The sequence below is a fragment of the Fistularia commersonii genome, chromosome 30 (genome assembly GCF_037954325.1).
Source record: "Fistularia commersonii isolate RoL2024-O1a breed Wild chromosome 30, RoL_Fcom_v1.0, whole genome shotgun sequence".
Lineage (NCBI taxonomy): Eukaryota > Metazoa > Chordata > Actinopteri > Syngnathiformes > Fistulariidae > Fistularia > Fistularia commersonii.
Window position 1 is genome coordinate 11,087,920 of NC_141313.1, and position 18,068 is coordinate 11,105,987.

The 18,068-nt window shown below is 49.4% G+C and overlaps 2 long non-coding RNA genes across 3 annotated transcripts in view; both read right to left on the bottom strand.

Moving 5' to 3' along the window:
- The window catches only part of LOC147216416 (uncharacterized), a 30,847-nt gene extending 23,762 nt beyond the window's left edge, over positions 1 to 7,085 (bottom strand). For both annotated transcript variants that reach the window (XR_015109179.1, XR_015109181.1), the window contains exons 1-3: positions 6,415 to 7,085; positions 6,269 to 6,330; positions 5,984 to 6,129 (exon numbers count right to left, since the gene is read on the bottom strand). This is a non-coding gene — a long non-coding RNA (uncharacterized LOC147216416). The remainder of the gene's footprint in view (positions 1 to 5,983; positions 6,130 to 6,268; positions 6,331 to 6,414) is intronic.
- Positions 7,086 to 7,195: 110 nt separating this feature from the next.
- Positions 7,196 to 14,021, bottom strand: LOC147216417 (uncharacterized). Its single transcript, XR_015109152.1, has 6 exons — positions 13,493 to 14,021; positions 12,667 to 13,308; positions 10,757 to 10,832; positions 10,377 to 10,660; positions 8,537 to 8,588; positions 7,196 to 7,471 (listed from the first exon to the last, which is right to left on the bottom strand). It is a non-coding gene; the product is annotated as an uncharacterized LOC147216417 (long non-coding RNA).
- Positions 14,022 to 18,068: the final 4,047 nt, after the last annotated feature.

Below are 18,068 nucleotides of genomic sequence, written 5' to 3' on the forward strand. Positions count from 1 at the left end.
TAGCAGCCGGTTAACTTGTTCATCTGGTTGAAATGAATCCCATTGCTGAGACTCCGACTGGAGCTGCGACAGAGTCCCGGAGTCCTCAACCGGGTCCCGACAGCCGGTGGAGGTCTGAGAAATAACAAGGTCGGAGATCAGCTGACATGCAAGCCAGAGAACATGGACAATGTGTGTCACAGAGGTGAAAAGGAAAAAGGACCAAGCCATGTTTGGAAAGGTTAGAAGAACCTGAGTGACAGATCATAACAATGCAATTCATGATCTGCAGAGCAACATCATCAGAGGCCGGACTGAAGCGTTCCTCAATGAATATATCCTTTTCTTCATGCCAGCAAACACAGATGGACATTCAGATTTCCCCTAATCTCAGACTCAGGTCCAGCAGAGCTGTCTGATACTCCAGCTCCTCCACAAGGAGCCCCTTGGACTCCAGACCTGCTGATCACACTGTATGAGATGGTGAGGAAACTAAACCAAAACTACATGTTAAACTTTGCACGCTGCAATAAAAACAAGGTCCCCATGAATGACCCTCAGAGCACATCAAGCTCCTGTTCTTTGGCAGGAGGATGGAGCATAATCTGTCCTTCTAGTCCCAGAACTGTCAGGCATTATGGAGATTAAGATTAGATGTTTCTGATGTGGAATACTGGAGGCCAGTGCTTCAGGATAGAGAACATCTCCAGAGGTATTCCAGATGTGCATGCTGGGTTTCTAAAACTCCCCAAACACAGCGGCACCTTCTCTGAAGATTAGACTCCATGACTGCTGGAGAATGAGTCTGTTGGAGTTCTTGTTCTCCTCTGTTCCACCCACAGAACCGATTCTACATCGGCATACATCTCCTGCCGCCACCTCCCTGGAAAGAACTGAAGGGGAAGAAGGTCAGATGGCTCTTCTTCTCTTCTTCAGGAAAAGCTTTGGACTGGGCAGTGGTGTTGATCAGTGCGATACATTTTGTCTCCATATCGAACCCCGTGAGAGGAACGTTGTAAAAACGGATTAAACAAAGATGCTAGGACGTTATATTCGCCTGGTATAATCGTCTGCTTTGTCAGCACTTCAAGGAGTAACTAGGTCGGTGGCTAATCAGCAAGCCCTTCTGGTGCGAGACCCCTGGAGAGGTGAATTTATTTTTAATGCTCTGCTGTGGCTGTCGTTCTTCCGTCATTTCTTTCCCTCTGTCAAAATGACATCCAGAAAGAAAGCAATGTGCAGTCCATCAGCAAATGATATGTATTATATTCATTCATTATGCTATTCTACTGTGTGACCTTCTCCGAGGAGGGGAGTAGTTCCTGCGTCCATTTCATACCAATGCATTCACTGCAGCAAACAAAGCCCATCCCATCCCTTGGCGGAGCGGCAGGAGTCCACCTCCTCCCCGGGCGCAACAGGAGGGGTTTACACAGCGCCAGCCTCTCTTGGTGCATCGCACTCATGGGTTTGATGTGTTGGACCCAGATGTAGATTGTCCGCACTTCATACCCCCCGGTTTCGCTCTTTTCAATGCACCAGAATGGGGACGCGCCATGGGTGGGCAGGTTTGCTACACACCACACACAATGGAGAGGCTGGATGAAGACAGCTGTGCCACTCAAAAACACGCCGGCCCCGAAAGCAGGGGCTCTTTGAACCGTTCTGCGAGGAGGTGGATGTATCTGCTGCTTCTATAGCGCACAAAGAACGGTGAGGTTCATCTCATCTCCTGGTTCCAGACCCCTGCATGTGGACTCACTCGTACTCAGCTTTCTTTTACCAGCATCAGCCTCCACCTCCGTTCAAACACCAAAGACCCTATGGAGGAACATCATCAACAGGGATGCACTTGTATCCCCCATCAAAACCACCACCAACTCTCACTGAGTGGAAACCCACTCAAGACCACGCATTTTTTATAAAGGGGTCTGCAGTTCCCGTCCCCAGCAGTGGACAGCTGACGTCACGGCGGATGTCTCCTCAGAGGCCTCCTGTACAGCATGAGGTCTGTTTACCGCCTCTATTTTCTGGTGACAGTTGTGTCAGGGAGGTTTCCAGGAGGTAAAGCGAAAAGGCCATCATCTGGCATTTGGTTCACAGCTGGAAACCAGTCCACCTCCCACTCCTGGCGCGCTCTTCACACTTACAAAGAAAAATCATCTATCCTTGCAAATGTGCCTCAAAGTCCATTATTCACGGGTTTCATCTACTTCCAAGCTTGTTTCACAGAATACCGTAATGCAGAGCAGATGAAGAGGACGCCCACAGAGGACATGGCCTCCTCTGGAGCCCAAACCAGGCAACGGGCGAGCCGTCCACCGAAGAGGCCCTCGACAGCTCTGAGACGGATCCTGGAAGGCATCCAAAGGCCCCAGATAGGAACTGCCGCCTTAGCTCCGGGTGTTTCCAAGACCTAAAGACCCATGCTGATTGGTCCTGGCGTCAAAGGATAGCTTGAAGATAGCTGCTTGGTAAGCAGCACTCCGGTTTTGTTTGGACATACATGTCCATCCTTCCGTCCACCTGTGAAATAACCATGTGGAGTGGTTCTCCTCAGGGTCTCCATGAGTAGGTAGCTCACATACGCAGCTCCTCACCGCATCCCTGGCCTGTCCAGGATGGCTGGCGGGAAATCTGCAATTTAAAGCAGGCCCTCACTGACAAACGTGTTTGTCCTTCTCCACGTCTCAGAGGATTCTGCCGCTCTGACTCAGAGCTCTGCGGCTCCTCAGTGCCAGCCACGCACATCCTGCACAGAAATAACCAGGTTTGTCTGGATGAACTCTTGAAGAGCCTGGTTTCTCAGGCAGAACGTGCCCCGTTCTGCCACCGCTGGCCGAACTCAAGTGATTTTACAAGCCAGGGAGGTATTTTATTAAACATTGCAGGACTTAACCCCACTCTGCACACACAAGCCAGCAGGTGCGGTGAGAAGGTCTCCGGAGCAGCACCATGCACATCCAACCAAGGCACACTAAAAATAGTGACGAAGGAAATAGTGACTGAAAAAAGTGTCTGAAGGAATGCCCTCATGGGATACACCGGCGCTTTCAGTTGGGCATGTTACTGTATTTGCTATGATGGCATCACGGTAATATAAAACGTCCCTTCTTAAAAGTGCAAGTTAACAACTGCTGCCTCTTCACAAGTGACACGGTGCAAACTTTACACGGATCCGCTCGGCAATGGTGTTTCCTCACTTTTTCGGTCTCTGCAGCTGCTCGGCCGGAGGCTGGACGCTCCGGCCTCTGCCAGCGCAGGTCCCTGTCTCACATTACAACCACCTGGCTGATTTTTTTCTCCCCAAAAAGATGCTTCAAATTGATTATATGTTCTCTCTTTTCTTCCACCTAAATTAGGAACCCTCCGGCAAGGGCCCGTTTTCCACGCCAGTCCTTTGGCTATGGAGGACATGATGGACTGTTTGGAATACGGTGGATCCCTGCACGGCAAGCTGATTGACAGGCCGCGTCTGCTCCTGCACACCAAAGACCGAATCTGCATCGAACCTTCAGCAGTTTGACAAGAAGATTTACACACACACACACACACACACGCACGCACACACACACACAGTATAGGTTTTGGAGGGGGCGTGTTGTCGTTGAATTTAGGCCACATGTCCGTCAGCTGGGTTGTGATGACTCATGCTGTTACAGCGAGCCCACACATCCTCCCTCCGCTGCACAGCAGCACCATCACACACACACACACACGTACACTCTCACTGACAGACACACACACATACACACTCCACAGGGCTGAACGCTAGGGAACAGTGTTCTTGGCTGCCACCAATCCATGCCCTCATTTTAAACAATCTCCTGCCTAATTCACTGAGTTACGCAAGAGACAATTATACAACCAATGTACCCCCCCCCCCCCCCCACACACACACACACATCTCTGAGGGCTCTGAGTGGAGCGCTGCTGACGAGGAGAAAGGAGTAAACGTGTAAGTAATTTGGAAGCAGAGATGGAATCCAGTTAAAAGCGTCAGCAGTAATGATGGAATGGAGAAGGAGCTGCTGGGAAGCTGGCAATCAGGGTCATCCCTGCTGTGATGGCAGGGTCGATGAGCTGCAGGCATGAGGCCTGCTTCCCCCCGCTCACCTGAGGAGAGCGTCCCTTTCTTCTGACCTTGGCTCCAGCCCGTTGGTTGTGTGGATGGTCCTCATCATTTTGCGATATTGCTTCTGCTTGTTTGAGAGACTGGTTTCAGTGGGCTTTGTTCAGTGGACCCCGACTTCCTCCTGTCACTAGTTGAAGTTCATCCTCATTCAGGGACAACGGTTTTTCTCTGGTGAAAGTGTCCGCCTATTCTTCTCGCTGAGTTGTTGATGCAGGAGGTGTTTTCTATCCAGCAGTTCAATGTTTAAGCTTGCACACTCAGCCTCAACTATCCAGGGAGTCAGAAGACACCATGAGAAGGTTTGCATCCTCCTCCATCTGCAAGTTTGTCTTCTCTGGATCCCTCTCCACGTGTCCCTGCCAGACGGGGTGCTTCCCGTGACCCAAAATATCTCCCCCAGACTGTGACAGCTAGGGAGAACATCTGTTCAGAGGCGTCCTTCCACCCTGGACACCTTCAGAAGACCCTGTCCCACTGGTTGTCCATGCCTGCATCTGCCCTGAAGGTTGCAGGCTCAGTGTCCCTGTGTCACACATCCATCCATCCGTCCATCCATCCATCCATCCATCCATCCATCCATCCATCCATCCATCCATCCATCCGTCCAACCATCCGTCCGTCTAGCCATCCCTCCATCCATCCATCTGTCCATCCGTCCGTCCATCCATCCGTCCGTCCGTCCGTCCGTCCGTCTGTCTATCCATCCCTCCATCCGTTTGTCGGTCCGTTCATCCATCCATCCATCATCCATCCATCCGTCCGTCCAACCATCTGTCCATCTGTCTGTCCATCCCTCCGTCCGTCCGTCCGTCTGTCTATCCATCCCTCCATCCGTCTGTCTGTCAGTCCGTCCATCCGTCCATCTGTCAATCCATCCATCCATCCATCCATCCGTCCGTCCATCCGTCCGTCCATCCGTCCGTCCATCCGTCCATCCCTTCCACCCAGCAATGTCGAGACATGCACTGTTAGCTAGCATAGCCATGTTGAAACATAAATTGTCAGTTAGCTTAGCTGTGGTGTGCCGTATGAAGACCACGCGTTGCGACAATTAGGTTCAGCATGTTGTCATCTCTGTTCAGCTGACAGAAGTCTGGATGGAGCAGCTGCAGGTGTCCTGGTTGTATCTCCTAAAGATATCTGCTCCTCAGAGGTATGGGAGTGTTTGGGATGCGAGCCGTCACCCCAGCACAACAAATAGTTTGCATCTCATCCCACGTCTCTGTCAAGGCTGGCGGAAGTTGTCCTGCTTTTGTTTCCATCAGAGGGACAAACAAGCAGATCGCGGGCGCAGACAGGGGTGGCGGTTTTGCTGTCACATGTGGAGCTATGAATGTTTGATGTCCGGATGTTTCTCATGAACGATCCCCGAGCAGCACTTCTGGAGGCTGGAGAACCAAAGAACCGGAGAACCGGCCGCGACGACCACCATCACACACATGATTGCTTTTTCAATTTGTGTCACTTGACTCTGGAATATATATTGTGAATCAGGCTGGCATGAGGCTGGACACACACACACACACACACACACACACACACACACAATGAGTGTTGGCAGGGCGCCGCGCATCCCCGCATCCCGTTGCGTCTCTGCACGCCTCTAAATTATTCAGTGTCACTCAAATATTGATATGGAAATCACAGCTGACTGAATTGATGGGAGGAAGGGAGGAGAGGGAGAGAGGGGGAAATGAGAAAGAGAGGAGGAAGAGGAAGAGAGAGGAGAGGAGAGGAGAGGAGAGGAGAGGAGAGGAGAGATCCTTCTCTTCCAGTCTCAGGCTACCTGAGGCCTTCAGATGCTTCCAGCTGCTCATCCGTGTCTCTCTGGCAACCATTGCTGATGTCTGACAGTGTGGGTGGAAGTACCTGCGTGGTTGGATGGTTGGGCTGTGGATCCGACGACCGCCAGGTTGATCTCCATCCCAGGTTGGACCTCCTCAGGACTTGAAGACCTCATCTCCAGATGAACATGGACATATCTGTGTCCCAACACTGTCAGTGGCTGTTGTTGCCTAGAAATGACATCAGAGATCTTTGGAGGGGAAGGATGAAAGTAGGTCCAGGCCTTCAAGAGACCTCCTCCTCCAGCCAGCCCCCAGTCACACCACGGTCTGGAGACAGATTCAATCAAAACCCCCATTCGCTTCTTACCTCCAGACTCAACCCAGACTATCACCAGTGAGCTGTGGGCTGGTCCTGGAGGTGATCACCATCTGCAGATCACACAAACCCAAGTGTCTCCATAAAGCCCAGAATGAATACAGTAACTACTGGATGGTCCAGATGTTCCCACTCACCTCCTGTGTTGGGGAACAATGAGGGACTTCATCTCCCTGGTTTTATCCTCTGTTGGAAGATCCAACATCTTCAAGGTGAAATGAGCAGCTGTCCATAGATGGTCCACGGGACCAGCTAGGATCTCCTCCGGGCCCAGGTGAAGGCCCTGACTCTGCTGCCCGGAACGTGCAGAGAGACGTGAGGCGTCACACTCCTGGTCCACCCTGGGAGGAGGTGGCAGAAGCTGCGATGAGTACAACCCGACTCAGAGCCTAGTCCGGTCCTCCTCTGAGTCTGTCCGAGGTAACCAGGATGCAGAGTCCAGCTCAGACCATCGTGGCGAAACCTGATCCAAACTGCAGACAGCGCCGCTGCAGGAACTCCTGCGGTGAGATGTCGAAGAGAAGCAAACGGAACAACGGAAATCCAAACGGACCCGGTTGTGAAGAAAGCCTCCTCAGATGATGGTGACCGGGTCACAGCCATGCTGCTTCTTCTTGTTGTGAAAAAACCCTGCTTCGGCTTCAGACACACTGGTTTTCTCCCAGGAGCCGAGGAGCCGAGGCCCCTGTCCACCCTGTGTTTGGCCGGCTCCTGTGTTGCAGGCCGGTGTGTGACACATGTAAAGATGAATCCTTATCTAACTGGGCGGTGGGAGAGCCTGGAAGCAGGCAGGTGCGCTGAGGCACATCGTGTCTCCTGGTTATGTAAAGGTCTTTGAAAGGAGCGGGTTTCTTTGTGCGGCGGCGTGCAGTGCAAACAAACAGGCGCAGAGGACTGTGTGATCCAGACGGGCTGTGATTGGATAATAGGTTACATAATCTGGCCGGTGGGGACGAGCAGCGCAGGGCAGGAAGCAGACCGCCACGGCTGGGCTGTCAGTCCCCCGCTGACTCCAACCCAGGAGCCGGTTTGCAGGAAGCCGCCATCATTTAGCTTGATAAGACCCGTAGAGCGGCGGTCCGGTCCGAATGCGGGAACATACCCGCGCAGCGCTCGCAGGACTCAAGAAGGACGGAGGCTTCTCGCTTCCTGCAACATCCTGGCTGAGACTAAACAGAGGGATAGCCTCTGCAGCTGTGCAGGACAAACATAAATACATAAATATATGTCTGTATATCTTATATATTATTCATACATCTGGGTTAAGAAGAAGTATATAAATGTGTGTGTGAATGTGTATGCACACACATACATATACATGGTGTATGTATGTATGTATCTATATACACACACATATACTGTAAATATGTGAGATACTATGAGATAAAAGACTATCAGCAAGAATGACAGGAAAGGCGGAGGAGACAGTGGTGAGATGGTTTACAATTAGTGACAATGACCAAAAGACAGGAGGCAGAGCTGGAGGTCGCAGAGATGAAGATGTTAAGGTTCTCTTTGGGAGTGACCAGGATGGAGAGGATCAGGAATGAGTCCATAAGAGGGAGAGCACGTTAGATTTGAACATAGACTGAGATGGTTGGGTCATGTAGAGAGGAGGGATAGTCAATATATTGATAGACGGATGCTGGAATCGGCGGTCTAGAGGAAGACCAAAGAGAAGATTGATGGATGTCGTGAGAGAGGATATGGGGGTAGTTGGTGTGAGAGGGGAGGATACAGAGAACAGGGTTAGATGGAGAAGCTGGGTTTGCTGTGGCGACCCCTGAAGGGAAAAGGCGAAAGGAGAAGAAGAACAAGATATATATTCCTTCCTTGAGACCTCTCGCCTGGCAGCTCCAATTCCAGCATCCATCATTCACTATCCCTCCTCTGTACATGACCCAACCATCTCAGTCTGGCTTCTCTGACCTTCTCTCCAGAACATCTAACATGTGCTATTGCTCTGATAGTCTCATTCCTGATCCTATCCATCCTGGTTACTCCCAAAGAGAACCTTAGCATCTTCATGTCTGCGACCTCCAGCTCTGCCTCCTGTCTTGGTCAGCATCGTGAATTGTAGACCATATCACCACTGTTATGTACACCTTGTACACCTTTCCTTTCATTCTGGCTGATGGTCTTCTATCTCTTCGTACCCCTTTGTACGACACTTTTCTCCACCCACTCCAACCTGCTTGAACCCATCTCTTCACTTCTTTTCCACATTCTCCGTTGCTCTGGACTGTTGACCCCAAGTACCTGAAGTCCTCCAGCTTCTTGATCTCCACTACCTGTAGCCTCACCGTTCCACCTGTGTATATATATATATACATATAGTCATGTACATGTATATATTTGTTTAGCTCCATGCTGGTAGTAGATGTGTGGTAGTCCAGTATATAGGTATAAATATAAGTTTATATATGTGTGTATGTGTATGTATACATGCATATGTATATGTTTGGTTTAGCTGCATGCTGGTAGAAGATGTGTGGTAGTACTTGCAGGAGTATGTGTGACAGGCTCACGTTGGGGCTCTGGGTACATTTATGACAAATGAAACCAGGGAAAAAACCGTGGCGGCATTTTGCTCCCACCGAACTATTTTATTGTTTGGTTTTATGGCTGTCGTGGAGAATCACCGCCAGTTTTCTGCAAATGTAAACATGATTATCCTCGTCAGCTGGGGCACGGAGGACAATGCAGTGGCCGTGCAGTAAATCCTCCCTTCATGAGGATAATACCGTTGGGTTTTATTGCATCGATTTGGGAGAGCGGTTTTATTTTAATGGGCGAATAAAGATGTGTCATCCAGTTTATGTGAATGAGGGCGGGAGGGAGGCGGTAGTATAACACTGCAACACGAGGTGCCAGTCCTAAATGTCCACGGACCAATCTGTCTCATTGGCACGCCGGCTGAAAATAGCCCTTTTGGCTCCTTCCCTTGAAGGCGACTCTGCTCTGCGATGCCTCCTGACGGCTCCTCCCAGCCCTCTGGTGCTTTATGACGCACTTTACTAACATCTGGCTCTTTCAACTGCTAAAGCCATCTTAATGTGGGACGTGTGGTGTTGCAGATGCACCGTAGATCATTCAGTGGGCTGGAGAAAGTCTCCCTTTGCTCGCACACTGCTTTTCTACAACAGCTTTAATAATAAGACTCCCTCCAACCACTTTGGTTGTTGTTGCAGTTAAGATTAGGACAAACACTCAAACAAATCCATAAATATGACAGAAAGATGAATGAATGAATGAATGAATTAATGCCTACGTCAGGTTTGTTCTTGCAAATTATAAAGCCACAGGTTGACAACACAAAATAAGGAATAAAACAGAGGATGAAGTGAAACAACAAAAAATGAAAAATAAAAAGAAATAAAAACTAATGGCATAGGGTTAGATCGAGAGGGTTTCGCCATGGTGACCGCTGATGGAAACAAATATATATATATGTATATTGTATATATAATACATACAATTTTTTCTACTCATTTTGAGTGTTTTTTTTTATTATTTTGAAGGTGTCATTTTTTTCTTTTGAATGTACATACATGTATAATTTTTAACACATTTTTAATGTTTGTGTATATTCCGACTTTTTAAATTGTTCGTGAAAGCGTTTTTTTCTGCTATGTGTTTCTATTATGTATACATAATGTATATATATATATATATATATATATAAATAGTGTAATATATATACATTATGCATATATATATGTATGAAAAATATTTTTAATTGTATTCATTTGTTTCTTTTTCTGCCCAATTACAGTGTATTTTAGTTATTCTGCCGCTTGTAATTCAGTAGCGACGTGCTGCTGGACGGTAAGTGGCTGCTAACTGTTCAGGGTTTATCCATGATGGGCTCATCTCAGAAAAATAATTTCACTGAGGGATTAATAAAGCATCATAAAATGAAAACTTAAAAAACAAATATGGACGTAACCTGATGTTACAAGTTGATTTCCCTCTGAGATGAATACATTCCTATCTATCTATCTATCTATCTATCTATCTATCTATCTATCTATCTATCTATCTATCTATCTATCTATCTATCTACTTACAGTATCCAGGTGCTGCTCCTTGCACTCACCTTGCAGAGGTCCTAGGGAGAAGCTATGTGGACCGTTGTGTTGAGGAGGCAGCTCATTCTTGGAAGAAGGAGTCTTGAGCCCCGCCTCGTCGCCATCCTTCAGTCAACAGAAGCTTTGTCCGCGGCAGAGGAGAAACCCTGCTGGGCAGTGTGTAAAGGTCCGAGCCGTCTAACGGCAGAGACAATGGTCTGCAGTCAGACGCCGCCGTCTTTGTCCCGCTCCGACACTCATCCCTCTGTCCTCCCGCCTCAATCCCCCTTTGTGCCGACCAAGAAGAATCCTTCTGTGCGGCGGATAAAGGACAGAGCAAACACAGACTCAGCAATACAGTGTGACAAATGGCAGGAAGACGCACGCGGGCCAGGAGGACGGGCCCCACCATCTGCACCAACTTCTGCCAGCGGCCCTTCAGGTTGAGAAGCGCTGCGACGGGCCTGGGGATCTTTGAAGGAACACTTTAAGACAATAAGGAGCGCGGATGCCATGATGGACCTTCATCACGTGGAGACACCGTGTGAAGGAAGAGAACATGTTGCGGACAGAATAAATGAACACAAAGCGCTTTGCAGAGGAGGACAGAATGGGCCTTTGATTTTTAACCGTGCAACTAAACCTCATCAAGCAGGAGCATTATTCGCTGCGAAAGAAACAGACGATAAGATATTATCATCTGACCGTCGGCCGAGGGAAGATACAATAATAAAGATAATGAAGCTAAAGTGTACGTCAAAGCCAGTAGTTCCACACTTACACGTCAATCATTAAAATGTTTATCGTGTAAAGTGAGTATTTATATACAGGACTGTCTCAGATAATTAGAATATTGTGATAAAGTTCTTTATCTTCTGTAATACAATAAAAAAAACAAAAAATACTTTTTCATGATATTCTAATATTTTGAGATAGGATTTTTGAGTTTTCTTAAGATGTAAGCCATAATCAGCAGTATTAAAATAATAAAAGGCTTGCAATATTTCAGTTGATTTGTAATGAATCCAGAATGTATGACATTTTTGTTTTTGTAACTGCATAACAGAAGATAAAGAACTTAATCACAATATTCTAATTTTCTGAGACCTGAGTCCTGTATATCAAATATTTAAATACAGTAGTTCTATAGACACGGAAATAGGAGGAATTCACTTTGACGCCAATAAAGTACATTTTGTTTGTCCTCAACCCTTTATGACAGCCAACAGATCTCTGCTGAGAAATAAATGAATAAATTAATTGATTATTTTTAAAAGAATACACAAATAAATGAACAACAAACAATGAACAGAAAACAAACTTAGATAAATAAGTAAAAAATACATAAATAGTATTCAAATAACCCCTCCGTGAGCTGCCACCTTACTGCGGTGGAGGAGTTTGCGTGTCCCAGTGATCCTAGGAGCTGTGTTGTTGGGGGCTTTACAACCCTGGAAGGATCACCCAAGGCAAACAGGTCCCAGGTGAGGGAGCAGACAAAGTGTGGCTCAAAAGACCTCCCATGAAGAAGAAAATCATTGGACCCAGTTTTCCCTTGCCCGGATGCAGGTCACCCAGCAGGTCACCCGGTTCGGCGGCGAGTGCCTGGTGGCCAGGTCTTAACCCATAGGGCTCGGCCGGGCCCAGCCGGAAGGAACGACATGGGTCCCTCTCCCCCTGGGCTCACCAACCACAGGAAGGGAGCCCGACCCCCTCGGCTGCAGAACCTGACTCTTGGAACATGGAATGTCATCACTCTGGCTGGGAAGCAGCCCGAGCTGGTGTACGAGACTGAGAGATTCCGACTAGGTATAGTCAGACTCACCTCGACCCACAGTGTAGAGTCTGGAACCAGGCCTCTCGAGAGGGGCTGGACTTTTTATTCTAAAGATGCCCCCGGTGACAGGCACCGGGCAGGTGTGGGCACATTGATTGCCCCTCGTCTTGGCACGTTGGGATTCAACCCGCTGGATGAGAGGGTAGCCTCCCTCTGCTTTCAGGTGGGGGGACGGGTTCTGAACTGTTGTTTGTGGCTGTGCACCCAAAAACAGTTCAGTTTATGCACCCTTCTTGGGGTCCCTAGAGGGACCCCCTAGAGGGTTTGCTAGGCAGCACTCCTACAAGAGACACCCTTGTTATATTGGGAGACTTCAACGCTCCCATGGGCACCGACAGTGCGACTTGGAAGGGCATGATTGGGAGGAACAGCCCCCTGATCTGAACCCGAGCGATGTTTTGTTATTGGACTTCTGTGCTTGTCATAACAGAGACCATGTTCAGCCATAAAGGTGTCCATATGTGCACTTGGCACCAACATACCTTATGCCACAGTTCTTTGATCGACCTCGTGGTCGTATCTTCCAACTTGCGGCCGCATGCCTTGGACACTCAGGAGAAGAGAGGGGCGGAGCTGCCAACTGATAATCACCTTGTGGTGAGCTGGCTCTGATGGTGGGGGATCGATGCCGGTCAGACTGATGAGGGTCTAGCAGAGTCCCCTGTCTAAAGGAGTTTCAACTCCCACCTCCGACAGAACTACAACCACATCCTGAGGGTGGCGGGGGACATTGAGTCCGAATGGGCTATGTTCCGTGCTTCCATTGTTGAGGTGTCTGTCAGGAGCTGTGGCCGTAGGGCGGTCTGCGCCTGTCGGGGTGGCAACCCTCGAACTTGCTGGAGTCCACCATGTGAGAGATGCTGTCAAACTGACGGAGTCCTATCAAGCCTTTGCGGCCTGTGGGGCTCCAGAGGCAGCTGACAGGTACCGGCAGGCCAAGCGACAAGTGGCTTCGGTGGTTGCAGAGAACGACTGCCAGTGAGCGTTGAGGTCCACTATCAGGGGGCCCAGGAGGGTGAAGCAGTGCTCCGTCAACACTGTGCACAGTGGGGGCAGGGCACTGCTGACCTCAACTCCAGATGTTGTAGATCGGTGGCAGGAATACTTCCGAGATCTCCTCAACCCTGTTGAAACGGCTTATAGAATACAATCATTTGGCAGACGCTTTAATCCAAAGCGACTTACAGGGAAGATGCCGGGATCGAACCCTGGACCTCTACCACTGAGCTAAACATTCACACAATCTTCACACATTCATACATTATTCCGATGAAGAAATCGGGCTGGGGGATTCTGGGGCGGACTCACCTATTTCTGGGGCTGAAGTTGCTGAAGCTGACCAAAAGGTCTTCAGTAGCAGGCCCCCGGGGGTGGACGAGGTCTGTCCTGGGTTCTTCATGGCTCTGGATGCTGTAGGGCTGTCCTGGCTGACACGCCTCTGCCACATTGCAGGGATGTCAGGGACAGTGCCGCTGGACTGGCAGACCAGGATGGTGAGCCTCCTTTTCAAAAAGGGTATCGGCGGCTGTGCACACACTCGTCAGCCTCCCTGGTAAGGTCTATTCAGTAGTGCCGGCTCGTTGAACCTCGGATCCAGGAGGAGCAGTGTGGTTTTCGTAGTGGAACAGTGGCCCAGCTCTATACCTTCGGCAGGGTCCTTGAGGGGGGATGGGAGTTTGCCCAATCAGTCTACATGTGTTTTGTGGACCTAGAGAAGGCACTCGACCGTGTCCCACAGGCAATCCTGTGGAGGGTGCTCTGGGACTATGGGGTACCGAACCCTGTCATACGGGCTGTTCGGTGATCAGTGTCGGAGCTTGGTCCGCATTGCCGGTTGTAAGTCGGACCCATTTTCGGTGAGAGTTGGACTCTGCCAGGGCTGCCCTTTGTCACCGATTCTGCTCATAATGTTTGTGGACAGAATATATAGGTGCAGCCAGGGCATTGTTCTAGTTTGGTGGCTGCAGGAACAAGTGTCTGCTTTTTGCAGATAATGTGGTTCTGTTGGCGTCATCATCAGGCCATGATCTAAGGAGCTCAGAGTAGAGCTCCTCCGCATAGACAGGAGTCAGATGAGGTGCCTCAGGCATCTGGTCAAGATGCCCCCTTGATGCCTCGTGGGGGAGGTATTCTGGGTATGTCCATCTGGGAGGAGACCAGGGGGAAGACCCAGGACACCCTGGAGAGACTATGTCTCCAGGCTGGCCTGCGAATGCCTTGAGGTCCCCTAAGAGGAGCTGGACCATGTGGCGGGGAAGAGGGAGGTCTGGGCCTCACCGCCCCAGGTGCTGCCCCCACCACCCGACTCCAGATGGGGGAAGCAGGGGGAGATGGATGGATAGATGAACAATCAAATGATAGATACTGTAAATTGAAAAAAAAAAAACATAGATAAATAAATAGACAAAAATGCAAATAGAAGAAGGACGTCTCAGTTAAAACTCTGAGCCCCAAAGACCTCAGGGTCCAAAAGCAGAGCTCAACATGACTGCGGCTGTAATAATAATTCATAATTACAATTTATCCTTTATAAATCCCTCCTGGGGCAATTCGTTCTCTGTAATTAACCCATCATGGATGAACCATGAGCAGCAGGCTGCCGTCCACCAGGACCAGGGGTTCAGTGTCTTGCTCGACAACACTTGGACACACTAGGAGGAGCCGGGAATCAAACAAGGAATGTTCGGTTCCACTGACGATTGCCCTACCTCCTGCGCCGAGCTGCCCCTGCAATCTGCTGTCCTTGGACAAAGTAAAATAGAACATCACAAACACACACCACACACACACACAATCAGAGGGGAGTATATTCCCAGCTCCTAGAGGAGTTCAAATACTAAAGACTTAGGTCATGACATGGGTATGCTATCTAACTATTTATGTCACAACATAGCGATGGCGTACTTGTGTCATGACATGGCTATGCTAATGAACCATTTATGTCTCAACATGGCAATGTTAAGAACTTGTGCCATGACATAGCTATGCCAAAGACTTATGTTGCGACATGGCTATGCTAACAAGCAGTTTATGGCACAACATGGCTGTACTAAAGATTTATGTCATGACATGGCAATGCTAACTAATGATTTGTGTCAAGATATGGCTATGCTAACAATTAATTTGATCATCTAGCAAGGAAGATGGATGGATGGATGGATGGATGGATGGATGGATGGATGGATGGATGGATGGATGGATGGATGGATGGATGCGCTTCACCAGGAGAAAGCCTGCACTCACCCATTCATCTCAGGTGAGCACATGAATGTGAACATCACTGATTACCCACTGGGATTCCATTAGTGTCAGTGTTTAGGCTGTGTTGTTTCCCATCATCACTGGTGTTTGATTACAACCAACGTGACGCAAAGTCAAGAGCCGAGCCGAGCAAACCAGACTGTGATTGCGGCAAGGTCTCTGCAGTGTGTGTGTGTGTATGTGTGTGTGTGTGTGAGAGAGTGCCTTGCTCTCTTAAAGCCACATTGATAAATTGATCAAGGACCTTGCCCTGCAGTCGGCGGCTCCAGAGACAGTGGAATAAACTCAGCTCTTCCCTTGGAGGAGCCGAAGCCCCCAACATGTCCCAGCTTTGGAAGTTCCCGTGACGTCCTCTGGGTCCATCGGGTCACGGCAGCTGTGGGAGACAATAATATGATTACCTGCCAGGTATCTTCTGCCGGCCCATGCTGCCTCTGCATCTGAGGAGGTTTGTTTGGGACATCGTTTCAACTGAGATGGTGAAATCAGCTTAGTAGTGATTCCTTGAAGGACTACCTGGAGGATTCATACTCACCTGTGGACCATTAGCTGGAGACACTGACATCTCACGCCGTGACCTGGCCAGCTCCATCCCATCAGCCACACATTCCTGCCGTTACCTTCGCTGAGCCGGGGTCAGAAGAATGAAATCAGCTACTGGACATGAGAGAGGTTTGCCGCATCAGAGTGTGAGGAACGTTCCCCAGGGCTCTCCAAAGGTCTGGTCATTTTATCTAATCAGACGTATCAGGAGGTCAGGAGATCAGGACCCCATCGCCATAACAACACAGCAACGGATCAGCAAAACAAAACAAACGTCACGTCTTTTACCAGCTGACCGAGCAAAACACATAAACAGACGGATCAAATCAGCCAATCAGTTCGACAAATAATTTTTTCAATAACCAGTTAAAATAACCCAAACAAAACACGAACGTCTTTTAGAGCAAAACATCACAGGGTTTCCTCACTCCCTGGGCTGGAAAATTCAGAAGTAGATACGATCATTAAATCAATTCTTGAATAAATTTTGTAAGTAATGAGGGGGCGTCTCAGTTCACCAAAGCGAGGGTTCTTGACCATCTCCACAGAGCTTCACTTAAATCTATATGAATACGTGATGAAATAGGATTCTCTTTGCTCAGGGTGCCCTGAAAGCGCTCCAGTTGTTGACGTTCATTGAGACCAGATTTGTCCCCCGGCTGCTGCAGGCATGCAGAGGATTTGATGTCATTGCCCCAGAAAGAGCAACGTGTGCTGGGACGGGTTTGAAGGCTCCGAGCGTCCGTTTAATGCCGTTTCACTTTGGATGTGGGCCACGTGACCCGGGTCCTGATCTCCAGCCCTGGACGGGGACGGGGAGGCTGGGGCCGCCTGAAGGTGCGGGACAGAATGTCCCAGGACACGTGGTGGAAGTTCGGCTCCACTTCGAACGTTCTCTCCTTGACGGAGAACAAACAGCTCGTCTGATCTTGTTTGTGAATTTGCTGGTTCGCTCGCCGATGCGCCTCGGACACAAGCCGCCGACTCTTCTCTCACTGGCAGCGGGAGCCAGTGGCTGCTCGTGTCCTGTTATCCGTGACAGAGGCCGGTCACGCTGGCCCGACACTCTTTGGACACGGCACAACGCCCGGCTTTGTCCGGGACAGCGATCAGCTGAGGGGAACCCATCGCTCTGAATCGACTCCTATGTCCATCTCATAAAGGAGCAATTCAGCGACAGCCTCCTTCCCAAGAGGCCTTTGACAGCATTGAGGACCCCTTCCTATAGTGTGGCTGTGGCTCGCAGATGTCAAAATGCAGCGGGTCATGCTAGCTTAGCACGTGTAGCGCTGAGATTCCTGTCTAAATATACCCGCTGGTGCAAGGCCACGCCTGCGGTTGGACGTGGAGATGCAGTTACTGATGATCTGCTGACCGTAAATCAGGAGGTTGCCGTTTCTTGTGTTGTGTTCGCTCACCGCCGAAGCTTTGACAAGTCACGGTTGTGAAATACAACCCACACAACCGCGGCCACGTTTAAAGGTGGACCAGTGCTTTCACTGATTCGTTGGAAGATGAATAGGTGTCTTTGTCCGTCGGGTTGGAGAGCCGTACAAAGATATGGAGACGCTGATGAATCTGAACTATGTCTAGTCTTCTGAATCATCTGAGCTTTCTTCCAGCTGGGTGCGGTGTCTTTGCAAGTGTCATCTTCTCCATGACTTCCACAGGCGTGTTACAATGACCAGCACTGATCTTCTGTCTCTGGCACGCCTCACGAACCTGAGGGCAGACATTCCTTTGGGCACAGCAGCACGTAAACAAGACAGGAGGATGGAAGAACCAGTCCAATCAGTCCAACCAGGCAGAAGATGTCAAGGATGTGGTGAGGATCATCCCAGCAGTTCTTGAATACAGTCCGATCTCCTCCGAGCCTGTTGAAGCGTGGTCGAGGAATTCGCGAAGAATTCCGGGTGCAAAGCTGGCCAGATTCAAGGTGTGTCACCTGTGACCGCTCCTTCTCTTTGGACCTTCTTGGTTCAATAAGATCAATCTTATCTTCTGCAGAGGTGGCCCCATAGAGCTCCCCATCCCTCCGCAAAAAGAAGACAAGGAGGATATAAGTGTGACCAGATTAGAA